At 42.9% G+C, this 9,974-nt stretch overlaps 1 non-coding gene across 1 annotated transcript; it reads right to left on the bottom strand.

The window, feature by feature from the left end:
* Window positions 1-487: 487 nt before the first annotated feature.
* Window positions 488-592, bottom strand: LOC127787779 (small nucleolar RNA R71). Its single transcript, XR_008020240.1, has one exon. It is a non-coding gene; the product is annotated as a small nucleolar RNA R71 (small nucleolar RNA).
* Window positions 593-9,974: the final 9,382 nt, after the last annotated feature.

Consider the following 9,974-nt stretch of genomic DNA (forward strand, 5'->3'; position numbering starts at 1 on the left):
AACCTATTCCAGAATTCATCAATATGGCAGATAATGGCAATGAAAATAATGGTAATGGAAATAATGGAAATAATGGAAATCATGGAAATCATGGTAATGGAAATAATGGAAATAATGGTCATTTGGATGGTAGAACCATTAGAGAGCTGGCTGCACCTGATGTGCATTACCAGCCCCTATGTATTCAATACCCACAGTTGGATGCTAACTTTGAACTAAAATCTGGACTAATCCACTTGTTGCCCAAGTTTCATGGTCTTGCAGGAGAGGATCCACACAAGCATCTGAAAGAATTTCATGTTGTTTGCTCAACCATGCGGCCACAAGGAGTAGATGAAGAGCAGATCAAGCTGAGAGCCTTCCCATTCTCACTTGATGGATCAGCCAAAGATTGGCTCTACTACCTGCCACCAGCTGCTATCACCAGCTGGGATGGATTGAAAAGGATCTTCCTGGAAAAATTCTTTCCAGCCTCCAGAACAGCATCAATAAGGAAGGAAATTTGTGGTATAAGGCAGATGAGTGGTGAGACTCTACATGAGTATTGGGAGAGGTTCAAGAAGTTGTGTTCCAGCTGCCCTCACCATCAGATAAGTGACCAACTCCTAATTCAATATCTCTATGAAGGTCTAATCCCCATGGACAGGTACTTGGTAGATGCTGCAAGTGGAGGAGCCTTGGCAGAGAAGACCCCAGCAGCTGCACAAGAGCTGATATCAAAGATGGCACAAAATGCCCAGCAGTTTGGCACCAGAATTAACACTCCTACAAAAGCCATAAATGAAGTCAATGTGGCTGCCACTATGGACCAGCAAAGGATGGAAAACAAGCTTGAGGAATTGGCTTCCATGGTCAGGCAGTTAGCATTAGAGAGAAAGCAACCCCAGCTTTGTGGCATTTGCTCCTTGCCATCCCATACAACAGACCAATGCCCACAGTTGCAAGAAAATAATGAGACATGTGCAGGCATTTTTCCTGGAAGACCATTCCAGCACCAGCAGCACAGCCAACCACAACCTTCCAATAGGTATGACCCATACTCAGCCACCTACAATCCAGGTTGGAGAGACCATCCGAACCTCAGATATGGCAGCCCTTCCAATCAACATGTGCACCAGCAGCCATACCACCAGAATCAACCATTTCAGCAGAGGTTCCATCCTTCAATTTCAAGCAACCATACTCCACCACCAAGGCAGAATCAAGCCATGCAACAAGCACCACCATTACCCAAGTCAGAACCTACCTTAGATGATCTTGTCAAACAACTAGCAGCCAATACACTCCAATTCCAACAGAAAACAGAAACCACCATTCAAAATTTGGAGACCCAAATAGGCCAGCTAGCCACAAACATCAATGAGTTAAGGAGTCAAGGTTCCGGGCAGCTTCCTTCACAACCAGTTGCCAATCCAAGGGGCAATGTTAGTGCCATCATGCTTCGAAGTGGGAAAGAAGTGATCATCCCAACCCCTCCACCATCATCAAACAAAGAGCAACATGTAGAGGAGCAGAATGTAGAGGGTAGCAAAGAGCAGCAACCCTCCTCAGTCCAAGAAGCCAAGCAACCAAACTCCAGCTATCAAGAACAAGGAGAGTCTTCCAACATCCAGCCCCTACCATTCCCACATCGAGCAACACAAAACAAGAAAAGAGCAGAGGCCGAAGTGGATAAAGAGATTCTGGAAACATTCCAGAAAGTTGAAGTCAACATTCCCCTCCTTGAAGCCATTAGACAGATCCCCAAGTATGCAAAATTTCTCAAGGATTTGTGTACTCACAAGAGGAAGCTTATGGGGAATGAGAAGATCAACCTTGGGAGAAATGTCTCTGCCCTTATCCAACCTACCATGCCAGCAAAGTGTAAAGATCCAGGGATGTTCTCCATTCCTTGTACTATAGGAGACATGCAATTTAGCAATGCTTTACTAGATTTAGGTGCATCCATTAATGTCATGCCTAACTCTATTTATGCTTCATTGCAGTGTGGTCCTTTGAAGCCAACAGGAGTGGTTGTCCAACTAGCCAATAGAAGTACTGCACACCCCACTGGAGTCCTAGAAGATGTGCTAGTTAAGGTTAAGGATTTAATCTTTCCAGCAAATTTTTATGTTTTGAATATGGAAGATAACAGCACACTTGAGCATGCACCCTTGATCCTAGGGAGACCATTCTTAAAAACTGCTAGAACTATTATCAATGTGCATGAGGGTACACTTTCCATGGAATTTGCTGGTAACACAATTAACTTCAAGATACTTGATGCCATGAAATTCCCTGCTGAGGATCATTCCACTTTTCAAGTAAATAGAGTTGACCTGTTAGTGAATGAAGCATGTTCTGAGTCTTCTGATTTAATTGATAAATTCCCCACTGTGCATGAGTTCCCAGATACGATTAATTGCACTAATTGTAGTGATGGAGAGAGTCAATGTGCTGCATGCTTAGAGATTGCTGAATTTTTGCATAGACATGAGTTTGATTTTGATGCTAACATTTCCCAAGTGGAAGATAATGCTGCTAACCTTGTTGAGCAGGTTGATAGTGCCTTGGAGTTAGAGTTCCAGTCAAATAGATCAGCCCCCTCTTTGCAGCAGCCACCCACCATTCAGTGCAAGCCTTTGCCTCAGCACCTCAAGTATGCATTCTTGGAGAAAGATGAGAAGCTGCCAGTCATCATTGCAAACAACTTGCAGCCTGACCAAGAGAGAAAGTTGCTGGATGTGCTGAAAAATAATAAGAAAGCAATTGGGTGGACTTTAGCGGACATAACTGGAATCAGCCCATCTGTTTGCATGCATCGTATTTTGTTGGAAGAAGGAGCAAAACCAGCAAGGCAGCCTCAAAGAAGACTTAACCCAACCATCCTTGATGTGGTAAAACAGGAGGTAAGTAAATTACTTGCAGCCGGCATTATTTACCCTATTTCTGACAGCAAGTGGGTGAGTCCCGTGCAGGTTGTTCCAAAAAAGACGGGCATCACGGTGGTCCCAAATGAGCACAATGAGCTCATCCCCATGAGAGTGCAGAACAGTTGGAGAGTCTGCATTGATTATAAAAAGCTGAACCAAGCAACCAGAAAAGATCATTTCCCCCTCCCATTCATTGATCAGATGTTGGAGAGGTTGGCTGGTAAGTCACACTATTGTTTCCTTGACGGTTTTTCTGGATACTTTCAGATTTGCATAGCCCCAGAGGATCAAGAGAAGACCACCTTCACCTGCCCCTTTGGCACATTCGCTTATAGAAGAATGCCTTTCGGTCTATGTAATGCTCCAGGTACCTTTCAGCGATGCATGGTAAGTATATTTTCAGATTTTATAGAGCATTGCATGGAAGTGTTCATGGATGATTTTTCAGTTTATGGCACTTCTTTTGATGATTGCTTGGTTAGCTTGGGTAGAGTCCTAGAGAGATGCATTGAAAAGAACCTTGTTTTAAATTTCGAAAAATGTCATTTCATGGTAGAACAAGGAATTGTTTTAGGGCATGTTCTGTCTAAGAAGGGTATAGAAGTGGATCGGTCTAAAGTTGATGTCATTGCTTCATTGCCTTACCCCACCTCTGTGAGAGAGGTGCGTTCTTTCCTTGGCCATGCAGGATTTTACAGGAGATTCATCAAGGATTTAAGCAAGATTGCACTTCCACTTTCCCACCTTCTCCAGAAAGAAGTGACCTTCCACTTTGATGAGCAGTGCAAGCGAGCATTCGAGGAACTGAAGAGTCGATTGATTTCTCCACCCATCATACAGCCACCCGACTGGGAGTTGCCCTTCGAGCTGATGTGCGACGCCTCCAACTTTGCAGTGGGCGCCGTCCTTTCACAACGTGTGGAGAAGAAGTCACATGTCATTGCCTATGCCTCGCACACCTTGGATGCTGCTCAAGCAAACTACACCACGACTGAGAAGGAGCTTTTAGCTATTGTGTTTGCTTTAGATAAATTTCGCTCCTATCTTCTGGGTTCTAATGTTGTCGTGTTTTCTGACCATGCAGCCCTAAAATACTTATTGAAGAAGCCCGATGCTAAGCCCCGGTTGATACGGTGGATGCTCCTACTTCAGGAGTTCAATGTGGAGATAAAAGATAAGAGTGGGGCCGAGAACCTAGTAGCTGATCATTTGAGTCGGGTCCCTCCTTCTTCAGATTCCACAGTCATGGACTCCCAGCCTATCAGGGATGATTTCCCAGATGAGTTATTATACCACATTCATGGTGTTGAGCCCTGGTATGCTGATTTGGTAAATTATTTAGTTGCTTCTGAATTACCTGCATATTTTAAGAAGGAACAGCTAAATAAATTTAAGAGTCAGGCTCGGTATTATGTGTGGGATGATCCCTATCTGTGGCGCATGTGTAGTGACCAGGTCATTAGGAGATGTGTGCCTAACCATGAGTTTGCATCTGTCTTAAATTTTTGTCACACACTTGCATGTGGTGGTCACTTTGGTCCCCAATGTACAGCTAGGAAAGTCCTAGATTCTGGATTATATTGGCCTTCACTCTTTAAGGATTCATATGAGTTCTGTAAGAATTGCACACGTTGTCAACACACAGGCACTATATCACGTAGGAATGAAATGCCTCAACAACCCTTATTGTTTTGTGAAATCTTTGATGTTTGGGGCATTGACTTCATGGGTCCATTTCCTGTGTCATTTGGTTATTTGTACATTCTGTTAGCTGTGGATTATGTTTCTAAGTGGGTGGAAGCTAAAGCCACCAGGACTGATGATGCTTCTGTGGTTGCAGATTTTGTTCGTTCTCACATCTTTTGCAGGTTTGGCATGCCTAAGGCCATCATCAGCGACCAAGGATCCCACTTTTGCAACAGAAAGATGGACACCCTACTTCGTAAGTATGGGGTAATACACAAAGTGGCGACTCCTTATCATCCACAGACTAATGGGCAAGCTGAAGTCTCAAATAGGGAAATCAAGCAGATTTTGGAGAAGACTGTCCAGCCCAATAGGAAAGACTGGAGCACGAGATTAGAAGATGCACTTTGGGCCTACCGCACGGCCTATAAAACCCCCATCGGCATGTCCCCTTATAGGTTGGTTTTTGGAAAAGCGTGTCACTTCCCGGTGGAGGTGGAGCATAAGGCATATTGGGCGGTGAAGCAATGCAATATGGACATCAGTCAATCGGGGTCCCAAAGAAAGCTCCAACTTCAAGAGCTTGAGGAGATTAGGATGGACGCATATGAGAACTCACGCATCTACAAGGAGAAGACCAAGGCTGTGCATGACAAGCTTATTGTGAAGAAGACATTCGAAGTTGGCCAGAAAGTTCTGCTATACAATTCCCGTCTCAAGTTGATGCCCGATAAGTTACGTTCTCGTTGGACTGGTCCTTTCATAGTTATTCATGTTTTTCCCTTTGGTGCAGTTGCAATCAAGGACGAGTCCAATGCAAAGCAATTCACAGTGAACGGGCAGCGGCTTAAGCCATTCTACGAGAGCTTTCAGGAGCATATTGTGGAGGAGCTGCATCTCCTCAACGCCACCTACATTTGATACATCAGGCTGTTTCTCTCTCCCTAGTATTTTACATTTACTTGTCTTATTCTTGATTGGAATTGCATGTTTACATTGAGGGCAATGTAAAGTCTAAGTGTGGGGGGAGGCAGCATTCTTATTTTGGCAACATTTTCTTTATCTTTTCATATTTCTTTTTCCTTGGGTTTAGTTGAGTTTGTTTTGCGTGGAAATGCAAGTTAAGCAATTAAGTCTAAAAGAACCCATCATGATTAGAACTTCGATCTTATCTTCCTTAATTTCGAGTGACTTGGCAATGAGTTTAATTTGATAGATTGATTGGGTAGTCTACAGCCATGTGGAATTTGAGTCCAAAAAAAAAAAAAAAAAAAAAAAAAAAAAAACAAACAAAAAAATTCAATCAATCCCTTTCGCTTGCCACTTAGAGCCATCAGTTTTACCCTTCATTCTCATACCCCTTTTTGGACCTTCCAACCTTAGGAAGAGGAATAGTAAGTGCATTCTAGTGAGAGAGATTGAATTCATCGAGCAAGTCATAAGGCCAAAGGCCATTTGCATCCATGAAAAAGAAAAAGAAAAGCAAGAAAAGGATAGAAGGGTGAGAAGGAGCGTAAAACGCACTCACCTCTTTCGAAAAAAAAAAAAAAAAAAAAAAAAAAACTTGAAAATTGATGAGAAAAAGAAGAAAGCAAAGTTGAGACAGAGCGTAAAACGCACTCAACCAAATAAAGATGCAATGTTCTTCATAACGCTTGGAAATTCTATCTCTTGATCTTAGAGTTGCATGAAATGTTTTCTCGACCTAAGGCATGTTTTCCTTCATTGTTGTCTTTCCATTTCTTTCTTCCCCACATTACAACCCTGAATAAGTCCTTTTGATTTGTGGCATGCATTTGACATGGATAGTGGAGATTGAGAAGATAAACAAGCTTATGGTAGTGGAATTGTGATTGGGTGAATTTGAGCGAAACAGTCACCACCACCTCTTGAGAGATTTTTGAGCATACACTTGCCCTGTGAGAGGCTTCCACTTTTGATTTGTCTTATTGGATGAATTGCCATGTCACTTGTTTTCTTGGAAGTAGAGGAAAGATGATCTTTGAATGATGAATTCTTGAAGACTTACCTACCTTGCATCTAATTTGTGTTTTTCCACATTTCTATTCTTGAGTCATAGAGTCTAGTGTTTTGCCCAGGAGTGCAAAAGTCTAAGTATGGGGGAATTGATAGCATGCATATTTATACCATATTTTGGCATTTCACCACATTCTTATTAGGCCATTTGAAGCAATTTTTGCTGATATTTCATTGTTTCTATTTTATTATGCTTCAAATTGTCCTTACACACTATTTTCTATCTTACCTCTACTCTATGGATCCAGGCTTTAGGGAATATTGGATGGGCTAGAGAAGTGGCTCAACTAAAGGAGCTTTGGCTCAACTAAAGGAGCTTGGGCCTACTAAAGGAGCTTGGGCCTACTTTCAAGGAGCTTGGGCCTACAATCAAGGAGCAGACTTGGGCTCACTTGTTTTCTGTTGGGCTAGGCCCAACCCTAGCCTCCCTAGCCTTTCCTTTCTTGGCCATGTATTTAAGGCCTCTTAGCATTAATTTTCAGAATATCATCATATAGATAGAGAGGAGAAAATAGAGAGGATTCTGCCCGTTTTTGTTGTTGTAGCACTTTCCTGTTTTTTACATCTTTTGTTCCATTTTGTTTTCCTTTCTGTAATGATAGGCTAGAGCATTTGTAACCGGTTGTGTGTCTTGAATCCATGTGGAATTTGAGTCCCGGATGAGCTGCAAGAATCTGGTTTGTTGTTTGTTTCTTATTCATTTCTATTTGGTTTAGTTTGAGCAGATTTGTGAATGCATGGAGTTCATGGCAGGTTTGTGTGAATTTGCATGGTTTCATATTCTGTTAAGTGCTTAAGAGAACAGAATGTTATAGCCGGTTGATATAACATCTCGGAAATGAATATTATGTGCTTGAACGGTTGTTCTTGCATAGGTCCGGATAGGTTGAATAGAGAGTGAATGGTTGCATTTTGTTTACAAGAGATTTCTGTATCCATTTTGTTGTTCCAATCATTCTAATCCTTGGACGGTTGTTGGGGATACTTTGAGTTTGTTTTCCGGAGATCAAAGCATCTAGCAAACCAAGATATATAGAGTGGACAAGGAAGATTTCACATAGGAGACAAATACACAGCCGGTTGCACTCCTCTTATTGATTTTTCATCCATCTTCATCTTTCTGTTTTGCCAATTAGTTTTCTGTCAAAACAACCCCCCCTAAACAAACTGTTATTGGTATTGGTTCTCTTTGTTGGTAGAAGAAGGTGAGGCTCCTTGTGAGAGATGACCTAGGGTGCACTTTGCTGCAAACTAGAGAAGAGATTCATAGATCTCTAATTCTGGAGTGGTTCGACAATCGCTGGCCAGGAAGCCCGGGAATTTTAGTTCCAAGTCAAGGAAGCCCGAGTGAGGCATGCGGGAAGGCCAGGCCGGGCATAGTGACTGAATGCATGCATGAGTGTGCAAGGCGAGACAAGAGGTCTCAATTTACCTGGATGGTAATGGTGGGTACTCTATGGTTATGGGTACTGAAGCTTGAGGTAGGCTCAGTATGTCAGTTGCGGATTGAGAGATCATTGATAATCAAACTTTGGGATGAGCTAGGTGATGAAATGAATCATGATGGATTTGGATCCATTGTCATGGAAAGTTGGAGTTTTCAAAGGTTGAATGAGAGCCTTGAAGTATGATCTTGTGGGGTAAGATCATGAGGTCTCAAGATGTGAAGTGGTTTGAGAGTCTCTTAAGTGGTAAGAGATGTAGAGTCCTGAGGAGTGGGGCTTATGGTATGAGCTTGAGGTTATCAAGGCTAGGATAATCGAGTAAAATGGCTTTAGTAAGATGGTAGTGGAACCATCGTAGCTCAGGAGGCTTTAAATAGCTTTGTTGTTATGGGTGCAAGGCTCGATGTGACGGATCTGATGCTATGGACCGTGTGGCAGAGGACTAATGAGTTGGCTCGCATTGAGGGCAAGTGGCCCATGGGCCTGAGTAATTTAGTGAATTGCAGGTGACGGTTAGATGCCAAAGATTTGGAGCAGCACCTCAGGAAATTTGGTCAGGAGAGACCGAGAATCTCCTGTAAGGGATATGACATTTAGAGTAGTCCTAAGGAGGAATCGTGGAACGCGGTAATGATCCAATAGATTTTTATCGAGTAGGAAGCTTGGGAAGAATAATGGCTGCGAGCGTGGTGAGGTAGTCATGCCGGGTTCGATATCAGAGGTGTGATTGGAAGGCTGAAAGTCACACTACGGGGTGCAAAGCAGATCAGAGTGGGACCTGAGCCATGCTGTTGGAAACTGTTGTTGGGCCAGTGTAAGGGAGCAACACGATAATAATGATTAGGTGTTGACTCTCCGAAGCACAGGGTAATACGATGGGGAACCAGTGTTGGGCCAGTGTATGGGAGTGACACATGATTGGGTGTTGACTTTCTGAAGCACAGGGTAACACGATGGGGAATCAGTGTTGGGCTAGTGTATGGGAGTGACACATAATTGGGTGTTGACTCTCTGAAGCACAGGGCAACATGATGGGAAACCAGTGTTGGGCCAGTGTATGGGAGTGACACGATGATGATGACCAGGTGTTGGCTCGCCTAAAGCACAGGGCAGCACAGTGACTATGCCGATGGTTAGGGACTGAAGATCTATGAGATGCATAATAGGGGTGTGAAAGTTGTGGTCAGTTCCGCAACTTAGCTGTGAGTAATAAGCGGTGTTGAGGCGGTTTAATGTCTCGAGATGTTTGAGAAAGAAACCCAGGGAAAAGAAACGGGTCTAGCATGGGAATAACGCTACGGTTGATGCCTATTGTTGACTGGTCTAATGCTAAGGACCACTGGATACAGACAGTTAGTCCACAGGAGGGACTGCAGCCCTCTACATGGAGTAACTCGTCTGTAGTGGTGACGATTAGATGCCGGAGACTTAGGGTATGCTGTAGGTGTTAGTGTAGGTGCTCTAGACCCAATCAGATTGGGCAGGTTGTACACTAACAATTGTAATCATATTTATTATTTGAATAAGGAGTTGTTCAAATTCACAAGCAGTCATTATATTAGTTTCTTGTTATTATTGTAATAACCGAATGAAACTAGATAGAAGTCCATATGATGTATACTGTGATTAATCTATAAAGATGTGAGATGATGCATCACAGTTTCTAGACATCATTAAATGTCCCAAGTCGTAGCAATGTCAAGAATGGACATTGACAATTGCGGTAAGACTTGTATGTGCTATGTTTTTGCTATGTGATAGCAATGGGGGTCTCACACCCATAGGCATGGGGATGCCTAGACAAGTACATAGGTGACCAATGTTAGAGAACGTGTCACTAGACATGATTCGCCATGAGAATCCATTTTGGTTATATGTTGATGGAATTCTCATA

This window comes from Diospyros lotus, chromosome 12 (genome assembly GCF_014633365.1).
Source record: "Diospyros lotus cultivar Yz01 chromosome 12, ASM1463336v1, whole genome shotgun sequence".
Lineage (NCBI taxonomy): Eukaryota > Viridiplantae > Streptophyta > Magnoliopsida > Ericales > Ebenaceae > Diospyros > Diospyros lotus.